Raw genomic sequence first — 15451 nt, 5'->3', positions numbered from 1 at the left:
GTTAGCCTGCTTCCTATGTCATAAACACTATTTCTTTTGTCTGGGGATATTTCATATTATAAATACTGATTTTATTCCTTCATTTTCAATTTCTCATTTATTTTTACATGCTGTGTATTTTAAACATTTATATTGTTAACATTATCAAGATAATTGTAACTCACATTATTATTGCATTGCTATTCAGAAGATTGGCCATGTGAAACTATGGAAAGCTAATCAATTAATTAATATTCATATAATAGGCCTCTTCCTCAGCATGGTAGTTCTCCTCAAATTATATATTATTTTGAGTTTCTTCTGATATTTTAACAGAGACAAATGATCACAAATTGAAGCAGATGATTGTCTGGCTGCAGAAGATAAAATCTGAACTTACTCTAACCTTCACCTACCAGTTCGCATGCTGAGGGGACTTTGAAATAACAATTTGTTTTTCAAATATAAAATGTAAATATTTATATCTAAAGATGGGAAACATCTTTTACAAGTATATTGCAAGACTGAAACAACACCTTTGAGATAAGTAGCTTATAATGATATGCATCTTCAACATAAGAAAGCAAAGCACTGCACAGTGCATGACTTGTTTCAAGGTTACAAAAACCTTGTCTTCATAACTGCCAATTCCCTGCCAAGAAAACAGGAAGAAGGTGTTCTACTTTTCTTGTTGCAATGTGAAATCTAGTATTCTTGTTATCTGTAAGTGGACAAAATACAATTATTTATTCATGTCACAAAGAATTTTCTAGTATGCATCTGGTGCAAAGCACTGTTTTGCAAGCACGTACCATGGAAATTATGCAGCTACGAACCCCTAAGGGGGCTTCACCACATACTTACTGTCTACTGTTAAGCACCGAATCTACTGTGATGCTTGCAACCACTGCTATGCAGAGGATATTCTGCCAGCTATGAATACACACATCCAAGGTCTTGGCTAAGTCTGACGAATCAGGAAAGGCTTAATGAGGAAATGACGTTGGATGTGAGATGTGAAAAAGAAGCAAAGGTTTGAGGTGGGATGTGTTAGATAAAACAGCGTGGAGGAAGATTTATAAGCAGAAAACAAACAAAATACAGGAAAATGAAAAGCAGGTCAGAGCCTTAAAGGGACCATGGGAATCAGGAATCAGGAATATTTCATAGTTTGAAATTAGCAAGGAGTCAGAAGAGGAGCAGGAACAGCAGGCAGGCCGCATGTTGCGGTGCACACCGGAGCTCAGCAGTCTCCGCGGGAGCCCGGGAGGCTTCCTGCTCCTGTAAAGAGTGACAGTCTCATAACCCACAGGGCAAGTTCCCCTCTGGCATGCAGGGTTGTTTTGAATTGGAACTGACTCTATGGGAATGAGTGATAAGACTCCTAGACAGATGCTGCTATCTTCTTTTGGGGGCGGGGGCATTTTATTTCTTAAAAGCATTTTATTGGGGGCTCATACAACTCTTATTACAAGCCATCCATCCATCCACTGTGTCAAGCACATTGGTACATTTGTTGCCATCATCATGCTCAAAACATTTTCTTTCCACTTGAGTCCTTGGTATCAGCTCCTCATTTTTCCCCTACCGCCACCCCCGTTCATGGACCCTTGATAATTATATAAACTATTATTATTTTTTCACATCTTACACTGACCAATGTCTCTCTTCACCCACTTTTCTGTTGTCCGTCCCCCAGGGAAGGGGCTATATGTAGATAATTGTGATTGGTTCCCCCTTCCCCCCCCACCTTTCCCTTACCCTCCTGTTATTGTTGCTTTCAGTATTGGTTCTGAGGGGTTTATCTGTCCTGGATTCCTTCTGCACATGCTCTGGTCTAGCCGGATTTGTAGGTAGAATTGGGATCATAATAGTGGGGGAGAGGTGAGCAGGGAGGAAAGCATTAGAGAACTAGAGGAAAGTTGTATGTTTCATTGGTGCTATACTGCACCCTGACTGGCTCATCTCCTCCACACGACCCTTCTGTAAGGGGATGTCCAGTTGCCTACAGATGGGTTTTGGGTCTCCATTCTGCACTCCCCCTCATTCATGATTATATGATTTTTTTTGTTGTTCTTTGATGCTTGATACCTGATTCTATCAACATCTTGTGATCACACAGGCTGGTGTGCTTCTGCAATGTCGGCTTTGTTGCTTCTCAGCCAGATGGCTGCTTGTATATCTTCAAGCCTTTAAGACCCCAGATGCTATATCTTTTGATAGCCAGGCACCATCAGCTTGCTTCACCACATTTGCTTATGCACCCACTTTGTCTTCAGCAATTGTGTGGGGAAGGTGAGCATTATGGAATGCCAGGCTAATAGAACCAAGTGTTCTTGCATTGAGGGAATACTTGAGTGGAGGCCCAATGTCCTTCTGCTACCTTAATACTAAACCTATAAATATATGCACATAGATCTATTTCCCCATCCTCATATATAAATATATTTGCATATGTACATGCCTGCATTTAGACCTGCATAAATGCCCTTTGCCTCCTAGTTCTTTCCTCTATTTCCTTTTACTTTCCTCTTGTCCTACTATCATGTTCAGCCTGCATTTGGGTTTTAGTAGTTCTTCTCAGTTACATTGCCCTTGATCAAGCCCTATTAACCAGGCCTTCTACACCCTCCTGGCCACCGATTTTGGATCATTTGTTCCCTTGTCCCTGGGTTTGTTAACACCCACTTCCTTTCCCCCCTCTCCCATGTCCCTCAGAACTGTTTTCTCCTCCAGATTGTTTATCCAGCCTATGTTATCCAGATAGACCTGCAGAGATAATAAAATGCACAGGGAACATGACAGAACAAAACAAAGAAACAAAAGAAAAAAACAACAAAACCAATGACATAAAAAGAAAAGCCTATAAATAGTTCAAGGCCTGTTTGTTGACCTTTAGGAGTGTTTTCTGATAGAGTCTGATGGGGTGCTATGAGCTGATCCCAAAGTCTATTTTTGGTATTCCCTGGGGACTTCGTTGCTCTGCTCCCCTTGCTGTGCTGTTGCACGTTCTTAGTGTTTCACCTCAGTGTTGTGGGGTCATATCAGGTGCAATTTCCACATTCTGTTTCTAGGGTTGTCCCCAGTAGTGCTATGGGTCAGTGAGGGACATTGTGTCTTGTGGTGGGGCTGGTCTTACGGTATTCTCTGTGTGTTGGCTCCTCTGAGCAGGAATATAATCCTCAGGGCTTGGTGGGCCAGGATGTGCTCCACTCTCTCTTTCTCCCCTTCATTTGCTCCTGTGTGCTCTGATCAGAGAAGTTCATCTCCCTGAGCTGTAGCTTCAGTGCTGACCTCTGAAGTGAATTCTTCTGTGGAGGGGGTGCTGTGCACATAGTTGGGATTGGGTCTGACCCCTCAGATTCTGCATTCTTGGACATCATGGGTTCTCTGAAGCATGGAACAGAAATGGGGTTTATGAGGTCACTGGACTTTTGTAGGAAGGACTCTAATGTCTTCAAAAAGGAGAAAACAAGATCTTTATCTTATTGATAGCATTTCATTTAATTTTCAAACAACCACATATGATACAGAGACTCATTGTTGTCTTGCCCATTTTGACCCACGGTGGCCCTGTGAGTGTCGTATTACCGCTGTCCTGCATAGGGTTTTCAATGGCATCATCTGGTGGAAGCAGTTAGATGTTAGACTTTTTTTCTGCGGCACTTCTGTGTTTGAAACTTCCAACCTTTCCATCACCAGCAGCACTGACCTCTGATAATAGAAAGTTTTATTTCTCCTGCTTTTATATGAGGCTTAGAATAGTTTACATAATTTTTACAATATTCCACAGAACTTGCAAAGGCTTGTCACTGGTGCTTGACTAATTTTTCTTTTGAAACCTCTTCATGAAAGGATAAAAAATAAGAAGAAATCTATCAATGAAACAGTATCACCCACTTTGCCAACACTACCCCCAGCCCCAAATCATTGTCGACACACAATGTCATATAATTCATGCTGGACCGAATGGTTTTGGATGATAGATGAGGAAACTGAGAGTTAAAGATGTAAAATGACTCACCCAAAGTTATGGAATAAATCATTGGCAGAGCCTGGGTTAATGATGAACTCCATAATGCTTTTCCAATTTTACCTCCAGTCTCCAATAATATGTGTTGGCAGTCAGCGTTTCAAAGTTGAGTTGCGAAGAAAATTTCTTTACAGCTAATGTCCTGAGAAAATGTACTGAAGCAGCCACATACACTGAAAAAATAATTATGAATTTTGAAGGTAAAAGCTCTTTCTATCCTCATTAATAATATTTATTTGTAAACTATCTGCATAAACATAAATAGAAAATTTCCAGGCTAAATATGTAATTTACAAAATGGATAAATGTGTATAATGTTCTCAAGAACATTCTGTTCCAAACAGGTAAATGGAAATTATTGGACTTTTGACATTATTAAATGAGTGCTGATGAACAGGCTTGGAAAAGAAACAGTCCTTCCACTTGAAGTACTCATCCTCTTCCGTTAGCTTCTCCACCAGAGGGCAAGAGAGGACCCGAGCAGTCCTTGGCTGGATATTCACGACAGGCTGGCTTTCAAAGTGGGGCCATGTTTTGAGTTGTTTAATTGGGAATCATCCTTCTTAAAATGTACTTAATTCAATCACAAAGCAATTCGCTTTAAAATATCTTCCAGGACACAGACAACAATCAATTTCTTATTCATATTTTCCCTTTTGTCTTAATCGTAATGACAAAGCATCTTCCCCCGGGGCTCATTTGTTGTGTGGTATTGAGCACCGTGCCCGGCGGGAATTTCCCACTGAAATACTTTTAACGAAGTCATTTTTAAAATGTAGAGTTTGTGTAATGGAGATAGGAGGCAGGCTAGATGACGTTTTTAGTGAGCAAAGTATATTTTGAGAAAGATGATTTTTAAAGCTCTCGTGAAGTTATATTCTGACTTATAATGTATTAATTAAGCGTGTGTTTAAAGGCACTGAAGAAGATGAGCTACCATCAGTTTCGTGCCTTGTGCATATGTATACACCACAAAAATACGGACCCCCGTAGTGCATAGCCCCGGCGGCGTCATAGGAGGGTCGGGATCACACAGTGTGGCAATTCACGGTGTCGCTCTCCGCTCCCCCACGATCCTCTTCCTATTCCGGGTCGTACAGTTTTGCTAGTGATGTGTCTTAACAAATCTCATCATTACAGAACTGTGATATAGCTTTAAATTATTTAAATGTAGTCTTTCTTAGATTTTGTGATTCCCGACAAAATTATTTTGTAAAACTTGCCGTGAATGAGGAGTATTAGCAACTTAATTTTCTCTCCTTTTCATGATTACTTTTTCTCAAAAAAATTATTGTTATAGTTTCAGAAATATTGCTCCCAACAGTATTCAAGGTACAATACCAGGAAATGTGACACAATGAACAATTATATAAGCAGCAGCAGCAGCGAGAACAGCAGCTCCTGCCTGTGGCCCAGAAGATGCCACTGTTGCTCAGGGTCGCTGCAGAGTCAAGCACTTCACATTATTAAGAAAGTAAATCCTCATCAAGCTTTAGCCCTGTAGCTATATTGATACATCTAAGCTGGGCTGTTATAATTAACTACAGGGTTATTTTAATGAAATAATTGATGTCTGCTGAAATAGTGTATAAAAATGTATGGCAGTCATTTTGGCGTAACCACATAGTGCTCTGCTGCCCCTTCCCTGTTGCCATCTTTTCTTCAATGCCATTTCTAGAAATGTCCCATCATCGATTGAGCCACACGAAAGAGACATGATTCAATAGCTCTTGGGTCTACAAAATCGTTGTTTACCTATAGTTTAACCTAATTATTTGTCTTGTTGATTCAATGCACTTGTTGATTTAATTTACTTTCTGATCCTTTTTTACTTACTCCAAACAACAACAGTGAAAAAAAACACCCTATAGATCATGTTATATTTATATAGCTAAGATGTCTCTTATTCTTCAGAGAGATATTTTCCACCATTGTTCAACTTGCTTCATGGAATCACTGTTGAACTTATTTTTACTAAATTGTAAGCATAAAGTTCTTTCAGATTGTTGAACTTGTTGACATTTGCCTGCATGTGACTGATAAGGCACATCAAGACACTGCATTTAACGCCATCAAATAATAATAACCACTACCTAAGTGTAGCATATATGTTCCATATATTCTAGGAATCAAACGAAAATCTACTTTGGGATAGAAGGAGGGTCCTGCAAGGCTAATTTGAGTCAGAAACCTTTAAGAGTGACCATAATGAAGAGCAAAGCATTACTGCATCAGGCAGGATAATAGAATGAGGGCCAGGGGTGGGTTTGGGGATAGGTAATAGTGGATGCACTGAACATTTAATAGTGTAGAGTGGAGATTATAAGAAGGGTATAAAGTGCTTGTCTCATCCCAGAAGTCTAGTTTGAAATAATGCATAGAGTGATACAACAGGTGGTGTTTTACTGGAAGGGACACTCCAGTTTCCTGCAGTTTTATTGTCTCAAGTTCCTCTTTCTAACCCCCCATTCCAGTGTCCTCTCCTCCTTCAATGCTCCAAACTTCCCCAACCATTCTAGTAGTGGTGTGTGTTAGGCCAGGTTGTTCAGAGAAACAGATCCAGTGACAATCATCCATGTACAAGAAAGAAATTTATGTCATGAAGGAATTCTAGCCCAGTTCTACTCATGTTCATCAGTCTGCTGCTAGTCTATAAGTCCCTTTTCAGACTCACAGTGACACCGGATGGGGAAATGGAGGCAGGAAGGTCACAGTCCAGTGGGTGCAAGGTCTCTTGGGTTCAAAGTAGGTGCACACCTGACAAGGCACCAGCAGCTCCCAGGGCCAGGGGACTTACAAGGGACCACCCCTTGAAGCAGGCAGAGTTCCAGCCCACAGCCAGGCAAGCTACCACTTGATTGACAGGTGTGACTCCACCCTGACCCAAGAGTGGCTAGTTATAAAGTCATCCAAGTACAACAGGCTGTAACACTAGGAGAGCGTCAAATGGCATCCAGTAAAGTTCCTGGCGAAGGGAACATGGCTGAAGTCTATCACAATCATGCCGGGTTTCTTTTTTTTGGAACATCCTCCTAAATTCTGATGAGTTGTTGACATACCCCTGGGATCTAAAATAGCTTAGCTTCAACCTTGGCGATCCCTATTGTTCCCCACTAGGAACCACTGGGATGGAGCTAAGGCAAGGGAAGGAATTAAAATACATATATATTACACAATCTTACCCAGAGCTGTAGATTTTCTAATTACATATCCCAGTGAGACAGAATAGTGAATACATCTTATATTCTGTAGGACAGCAAGAAGAGGGAGAAAGGGAACTGCATCAGCATTATCTTTTGTCAAGAAATAGAGACATGCAGTTTATGATTGCACTAGAGTAGTATGATATTGAAAACAATTGAACACGATGGTTTGCCTGTAGGACTAAGAAACTAACTATGCCCTGGAAGGAGAAAGGAAGATAACAACAAACATACTTCCTTGTCAATTCTAATTTTCGTCTCCGAAATTTATTTTGGGTCTGAAAATGGAGTTGGGATATCGATTTTTGCTTTATTTTCATTAGGAACTCGAAGCTGTGCTCTGGAAAGAAAAAGAAAACAAAAGTGGATGGTGTAGTTAATGCCCCCAGGGAAGTAGTTTTCTAGTTGAGAAAAAACAGCTGCAGATTGAGTAAATACAAGAATGTGGTAATTTCCCCTCCAAAAAACAGATTTTAAATATAGCTGACAGAAAAAAATTCCATTCCATTATTTTTTGGGAAAGTGGCCTTTAGAAGCGGAGTATCTAACCTGGTTCAGACGTCCATCTGCCCCCCCCCCCCCGCCAACTCTCCCCATGGGAGATGAACAGGCCCAAAAGGAAAATAGCATCATATGAGGGTTTTTAGCTATTTAATCTGAAAATGTTTGACTACGGTCAGAGCAGAAGAGTTCTTCATTTCTCAATGGTAGTTCTAGAATTTAGACTGCAATATAATATACCTATCCAGCACTCAACTCTGAGTGCTTTGTGAGATTATAAATTAATTAACATGTACATATTGCAGCTGAGTGTCATTTAATACTCAGCACAGGGGACTGTTGTGACACTCAGTCATGTTTATAAAAGTTAATACAACAAGCAAGTAATAGAGCTAAGTATTAACCTTAAGGCTCCTCAGTGGGATTTGTTTGAAGGGCATTTGCCTATCATCGTTGGAATAACTCGTAGCTCAGCTGCTGCTCAATATGCAGGTGATTCCAGAGACTATACTTTTGTACTTTGCTTGCTTGCTTTTGCAGAGGTAGCAGTTACTTATCCAAAGATTTTTATGTAGTCACTACAGAATCATTAAATTGTCAAAGTAGTAGGAGAATTGAAACTCATTTCAGTTTTTAAAATTTTTTTATTTCTTAAAGACCATTTGCTAAGGAGTTGATTCTGACTCTTGGCACCCCATATGTGTGTCAGAGTAGGACTGCTCCATAGAGTTTTAAGTTGTGGATTTTTAAAAACGTAAGTAGATTATCAGACCTTTTTTCTGAACCTCCTCTGAGTGGACTCACAGAGCCAATTTGTCCGTTAGCACCAGTGTGTTAACTGCTTAGGCTGCTGGGAACTCCTTCACTGAGTTAGGGCTCTGATATTAAAGACAAGGGAGGAAACTGAGGTCTAGTGAGAGAGTACATTTCCCTAGGCTGTACATAGTTTGTTAATCCCACCATCAAATCTGCAAACTTAAAAAAAATTAACCAGAAATGGGTACTGCACTTTTAAATTCTGAGCACAGCAATTTAAGCAAAAATGCCCCCCAACAGCAAAATCTTAATATATATTAATACATATTATATTAATATGTATTGATATTAATATATAATATAATAGAATATTTATATAGTGTATGTATAAAGATTTTGCAGTTGGGGTGTGTATATATATATTAAGACTCATGCAAATTAAATCTTGGTGACGTATAGTCAATATAACTGTTATAATGGGGGCATGATTCTGATCATCGTAGATTCTGATCATCATGATTCTGATCATCTGTTCATTTGCCATATATATATATATATATATATATATATATATATATATATATATATCAAGCACTATCCTCATGAAAGGGAAACTCAGAACACTTCCCGTGCTTTGTTCCAAGGTGTAGCGTCTTGAGCAATGAAAACAGTCAATTAGTGTTGGGACACAAACACTAGAATGTGATAGGTTCTAGACTCAGGCATAATTGCTCTGGAAGCACAATGGCTAAAGCACTTGGCCGCCAACTGAAAGGTCAGTGGTTCAAACCTGCCAGGTGTTCTGCAGGAGCAGGTGGGTAGCAGGCAGATTCCCTAAAGATTTAGTCTTGGAAGCCGTAGGGGACAGTTCTGTTCTGTCCTATAGGGTTTCTATGAGTCAGAATTGACTTCACAGCGGTAATATTCTCCAGCAGCTTGACATCTTTTAAACATACACTTCCACAGAAAGCTCATTCCTTTAACGAATATCCCTAAGATTCTGAAATGGAGTTCTTACAAGAATACTTGCAAGCAGATTCTCAGCTCCTGACATCCTCTGACACTGAAGCTTTGCCCCTGCACTCTGTATTTTGCAATTAAGGAAACAGTGAGTAAACACTTAACTACTACCCCCGCATGGACTTTCTATATTCCATGCATCAGCTAGTGGCTCAGTGGGTTAAGCACTGGACTTGTACCACAAGTTCAGTGATCCAAGCCCATCAACATTATGGGAGGAAGATGAGACTTCCTGCTTCCATAAAAAATGTCAGTCTTGTAAATCCTAAGGAGCAGTTTTCCTCTATTTTCGTTGCTATGAGTTCAGCTGAACTCAATGGCAGTGGACTTTGGCTTTATGAGGAGACTTAAAGAGCCTTGGCGGTGCAGTGGGTGAAACATTGGGCTACTAGCTATAATGTTTGTAGTTCAACTACACCAGATGCTCCATGGGACGAAAATGAGGCTGTGTGCTCCTGTAAAGATTCACAACTTGGGAAAGATGAGTCTGTCTGTTTCTATGAGGATTAACAGCTTGGTAAATCCCTAAGAGAAATTCCTTTCTGTCCTGTAGGATTTCCGTGAGTTATAATGGACTCAATGGAAGTGGTTTTGGCTTGGTTTATTAGGATATATATTGTTTTTCAAAAAAATTGTTTTATTGGGTACTCTTGCAACTTTTATAGCATTCCATACATCAATTGTATCCAGCATATTTGTACATGTTGCCTTCATCATTTCTAAAACATTTCCTTACTACTTGAGCCCTTGGTATTGACAACTCTTTTTTCCCCCTCCTTCCCCACCCTCTCACCCTGATGAATCATTGATTAAGGATACATACTCTTTAGATACCAGCCTCCTGAGAAATATTCTTTTGGTCTTTGTAACTAAGTCAGATTTCGCTAGTGTGGACATTTAGAGTACCGTGTACTTTATTTGTAACACTTTGTGTTTGTAGCTATACCTTGCTCATTATATAAGTACTATCTGCTTCTCCCATTAGAAGGCAGCCTCCAAGGGCAAGGGCAAGGGCAATTTTGTTAATTCACTCTCAAAGCCCTGTTAGTGGCCATCCCGTCACAGCTGACCATGGCAACCTCACATGAGCAGAGTAGAACCGCTCCATTAGATTTTCAAGGCTCCGGCCTTTGGAAGTAGATCACCAGGTCTCTTGACCGAGGCACCTCTGCGTGAGTTCCATCCATCCTCCTCAACAAGTGGTTGACGGGCAACCATTTGTGCAACCTCAGACTATCCTATATCCCTAGCATTTAGCAAAGTGCCTGGAATGTTACCTAGGCTTAATAGAAATGCCGGTGGTATATATAACACTGCCATAAAATGTGCTAGCAATCACATCACCTGAGCATCTGAATCTCAGGCTTCTTCCCAGACCTAACATCTCCAATGATACCACCGACAATTTTCCCTGGGTGCTTCCTGAGCAACTTGCAAATTGGAGATTACAAGCTAAAATTCTTTGATTAGCTAGGCAGGTAACCTCCATGAGTGACAAAAGTTAGATACATATACACATGGTACTTAATGACCTGTGACCTTTAGTCTTCTCACAGGAAGGATAGGGACTGTGTTGATAGGGAGCTATTTGTTGCTGTTGTTGGGTAACAGTAAGTCAATTCTGACTCATAGAAAATTATGTGAAATTGCCTCTTAGCTTTTATGATGATGGCAACAGGTTCCCTGGTCTTTCTTCTTCTTTTAAAAAAATTATTTTATTAGTGGCACATACAACTCTTATCACAATCCCTACATATATCAATTGTGTAAAGTACATTTGTTCATGCATTGCCCTCATCATTCTCAAAACATCTGCTCTCCACCTAAGCCCCTGCCATCAGGTCCTCATTTTCCCCTCCTTCCCCATACCCCCCTTCCCTCATTAACCCTTGATAATTTATAAATTGTTATTTTAATATATCTTGCCCTGTCCGACATCTTCCTTCACCCACTTTTCTGTTGTCCATTCCCAAGGAGTAGATCACATATAAATCCTTGTAATCTGTTCCCCCTTTTCAACCCACCATCCTTCTACCCTCCCAGTATAGCCACTCACACTACTGGTCCTGAATGGATCGTCCGTCCTGCATTCCCTGTGGTTCCAGTTCCTATGTGTATCAGTATACATCCTGTGGTCTAGCCAGATTTGTAAAGTAGAATTGGGATTGTGATAGTGGGGGAGGAGGAAGCGCTTAGGAATTAGAGGAAAGTTATATACTTCATCTTTGCTACATTGCACCCTGACTGACTCGTCTCTTTCCTGAGACCCTTCTGTAAGGGGATGTCTAGTAGCCTACAAATGGGCTTTGGGGCCCCACTCCACACTATCCCCCTCATTCACTATGATAAGATTTTTTTTCTGATGATGCCTGATACCTGATTTCTTCAACACCTTATGATCACACAAGTTGGTGTGCTTCTTTCATGTGGGCTTTGTTGCTTCTGAGCTAGATGGCCACTTGTTTATCTCCAAGCCTTTAAGACCCCAGTCACTATCTCTTTTGAGAGCCGGGCACCATCAGCTTTCTTCACCACATTTGCTTATGGACCCGTTTGTCCTCAGCGATTGTATCATGGAGGTGTACACCCACTGATATGATTTTTTTGTTCTTTGATGCCTGATAACTGATCCCTTCAGGACCACATGATCACACAGGCTGGTGTATTCTTCCATGTGGGCTTTGTTGCTTCTGAGCTAGATGGCCGCTTGTTTATCTTCAAGCCTTTAAGACCCCAGAGACTATTTTGATAGCTGGGCACCATCAGCTTTCTTCACCACATTTGCTTATGTACCCATTTGTCTTCAGCGAGCTTATTATGGAGATGAGCACACAATGATATAATTTTTTGTTCTTTGATGCCTGATAACTGATCCCTTCAGCACCTCGTGATCACACAGGCTGCTGTGCTTCTTCCATGTGGGCTCTGTTGCTTCTTAGCTAGATGGCCGCTTGTTTACCTTCAAGCCTTTAAGACCCCAGACACTATATCCTTTGATAGCCGGGCACCATCAGCTTTCTTACCACATTTGCTTATTCACTCACTTTGTCTTCAGCGATTGTGTAGGGAAGGTGAGCATTATGGAATGCCAGGCTAATAGAACAAAGTGTTCTTGTGTTGAGGGAGTACTCGAGTAGAGGCCCAATGTCCATCTGCTACCTTAATACTAACACTACAAATATATATACACAGATCTATTTCCCCATTGTCATATATAAATATATTATATATGTGCATGCCTGCATTATAAATGTCTTCTGCCTCCTACCTCTTTCTTCTATTTCCTTTGACTTTTCTCTTGTCCGACTATCATGCTCAGTCTTCATTTGAGTTTCAGTAATTCCTCTTGGATACATTACCCTTAATCATGCCCTACCAGGCCTCCTACACAACCCTCACCACCAATTTGGATCACTTGTTGTTCCCTTATCCCTGGGTTTGTTAACACCACTACCTTTCCCCCTAGGTCCCCCTCTCCCATGTCCCCCCGGAACTGTCAGTCCCATTGTTTTCTCCTCCAGACTATCTTATTTAGACAGACTTGCAGAGATAATAACATGCACTATAACAAGACAGATCAAAACCAAGCAACAATATACAACAAAACAACAACAGCAAAAAATAAATGACAAACGAAACAAAACTCAATAAGAAAGAAAAGCTTGTAGTTAGTTCAAGCACTCTTTGTTGGCCTTTAGGAGTGTTTTCCAGTCCAGTTTGTTGGGCTACCATGCCCTGGCTCCAAAGTCTACCTTCAGCATTCCCTGGGGACTTCGCTGCTCCATTCCCTTGTTGTTCTGTTGCACCCTCTTAGTGTTTTGCCTCAGTGTGGCAGGATGAGATCAGGTGCAATTCTCACACAGTGTCTCTGATGTTGTCCCCTGTAAGGCTATGGGTCAGGGAGAAACTTCATGTTTCATAGTGGGGCCGGTCATGTGGTCCTCTCTGTGGACTGGCTGCTCTAATTGGGAACATCTTCCTCAAGGCCTGGTGGGCCAGGATTTGCTCCCCTCTCTTCTCTTCACCATTCATCTGCTCCTGTATGCTCTGATCAGATATGTCTCTCTCCTAGAGATATAGATTCAATGCAATCCTCTGAAATAAATTCTTCTGGGGTGAGAGGCAGCTGTCCACATAGTAGTTGGGATTGAGGCCAGCCCCTCAGACCTCTCCTCTGGTTCCCTACTCCACGTTGCCATGTTGCATTCACATCTTGAAGCACTGGGTTGAAGTCTAGTCCCTCTCCCTGTGGAGATATAAACAATACCCTCCCCTTGGTTGGGTTAGTGCCCTGTGCCCCCACTACCCATTTCCTTTATTATTATTTTTTTTTCCTTTCCCCACCTCCTTTTTTGTTGTCTACCATATCCATCCCTGTATTTGATCTAGTCCCTGACATATTACCTGGTCCTCACCCCAGGAAGGTTTGTATACAGTAGCTTTTCCCCTATGCCCCTTTTGCATATATATTTTTAAAAGCTTTCCTCAGTGGACTCATGTTTTATGTGTCCCTTTGCACTTAGCTTACTTCATTTAGCATGATTTCTTCCAGTTCTTCCCATGCAGCGATATGCTTCGTACATTCACCACTGCTTTTAAGCGATGCGTAGACCTCATTGTATGTCTATATCACAGCTTTTTAATCCACTCATCAGTTGATGGAAATGTCGGTTGTTTCTATCTCCTTACAGTTGTAAAGTGTGTCACAATGAACAATGGAGCACAGTTGTCTGGCCTTGGTTTGTTTCTTGCCTCTTCTGGGTATATGTCCAGTAAGGGGATTGCTGGGTTGCATGGTAACTGATTTCCATCTGTTTTAGATATCGCCAGATCAATTTCCATAGTGGCTGTACATCTTTACAGGTACATCAGCAGTGGATGAGAGTTCCTGTCTCCCCATAGCCCCTTCAACACTTGTTGCTTTCTGATTTTTTGAATTGGACTATCTTTGAGAGGGTTAGTTTGGGCTGTTTGGGAGAATAAAGAGAAGACCACACTCAACGGTGGGCTATACCACTTAGTATAGTTTGCTACTGTTTTGTGGCCTACATTAAAAAAAAAGAGATTGTTAGGTGGTACCTCATTGTTGTTTTAATTTGCATTTCTCTTATGGCTAAAGATCAGGATCATTTTCTCTTATGTTTGTTGGACGTTCGGGTTTCTGCTCCTGTGAAACTTCTGTTCAGGTTCTTTGTCTACCTCCTCGGTGAACAATTAGTTTTTTCTTTTTGGAAGCCAGGAGAGTATTATAGATTTTAGTAATAAGGCCTTTGTCTGATGTGTCATTGTTAAAGATGTTTTCCCAGTCCATGGACTCTCTTATTACACTCTTGGTGAATTTTCAGAGAGCAGTGTATTGAAGTCACCACTATAATTGTTGATGTTGTGATATCTTTTTTCATCCTTTAGAGTATTTGGTTGTCATATTCAGCAGATCTCTCATTTGGGGGATATGTGTTTACAATGCTTAATAGTTCTTTGTCTACCATTCCCTTGAGCACTATATTGTGTCCCTCATTATCTATTTTTATGGTTTGCACTTTGAGGTCAATTTTATCCAATCTTAGGATTGCAACCCCTGCTTTTTAGGAATTGCTTTTTGCTTTGTACGCCTCTGTCCATCCTTTGATTCTCAGCCTATTTTTGTTTGTATCCTTGAGATGTGTCTCCTGTAGGCAGCAGACTGAGGAGTTGTTTTCCCTACGCCAGTCTGATAATCTCAGTCTTTTAATGCCTGAGTTCACACCATTGATATTCAGGGTTATTATCTCCATCTCCGTACTCTAATGTCATCATATACGTTGTGTGCTGGGTGTTTTCCTACTTTCCTTTCTCAGTGTGTTGTGTATGTGTGTGTGTATGTTTCCGTAAGACAATGCTATCTTGGGGTCTGTTTTCTCTTTGTTGCCTTCTGTGTGAGGTTGTTCTATGTGGCAGTCTCTTATTTATGCTTGGTGGG

At 40.8% G+C, this 15451-nt stretch overlaps 1 pseudogene; it reads left to right on the top strand.

Annotated features, from left to right (window-relative positions):
* The first annotated feature begins 14426 nt into the window (after positions 1–14426).
* Positions 14427–14544, top strand: LOC142454038 (small nucleolar RNA SNORA4; annotated as a pseudogene).
* Positions 14545–15451: the final 907 nt, after the last annotated feature.

The sequence above is a fragment of the Tenrec ecaudatus genome, chromosome 7 (genome assembly GCF_050624435.1).
Source record: "Tenrec ecaudatus isolate mTenEca1 chromosome 7, mTenEca1.hap1, whole genome shotgun sequence".
Lineage (NCBI taxonomy): Eukaryota > Metazoa > Chordata > Mammalia > Afrosoricida > Tenrecidae > Tenrec > Tenrec ecaudatus.
Note: the sequence above shows the minus strand (reverse complement) of the source record. Positions and strands in the feature narration are given on the sequence as shown.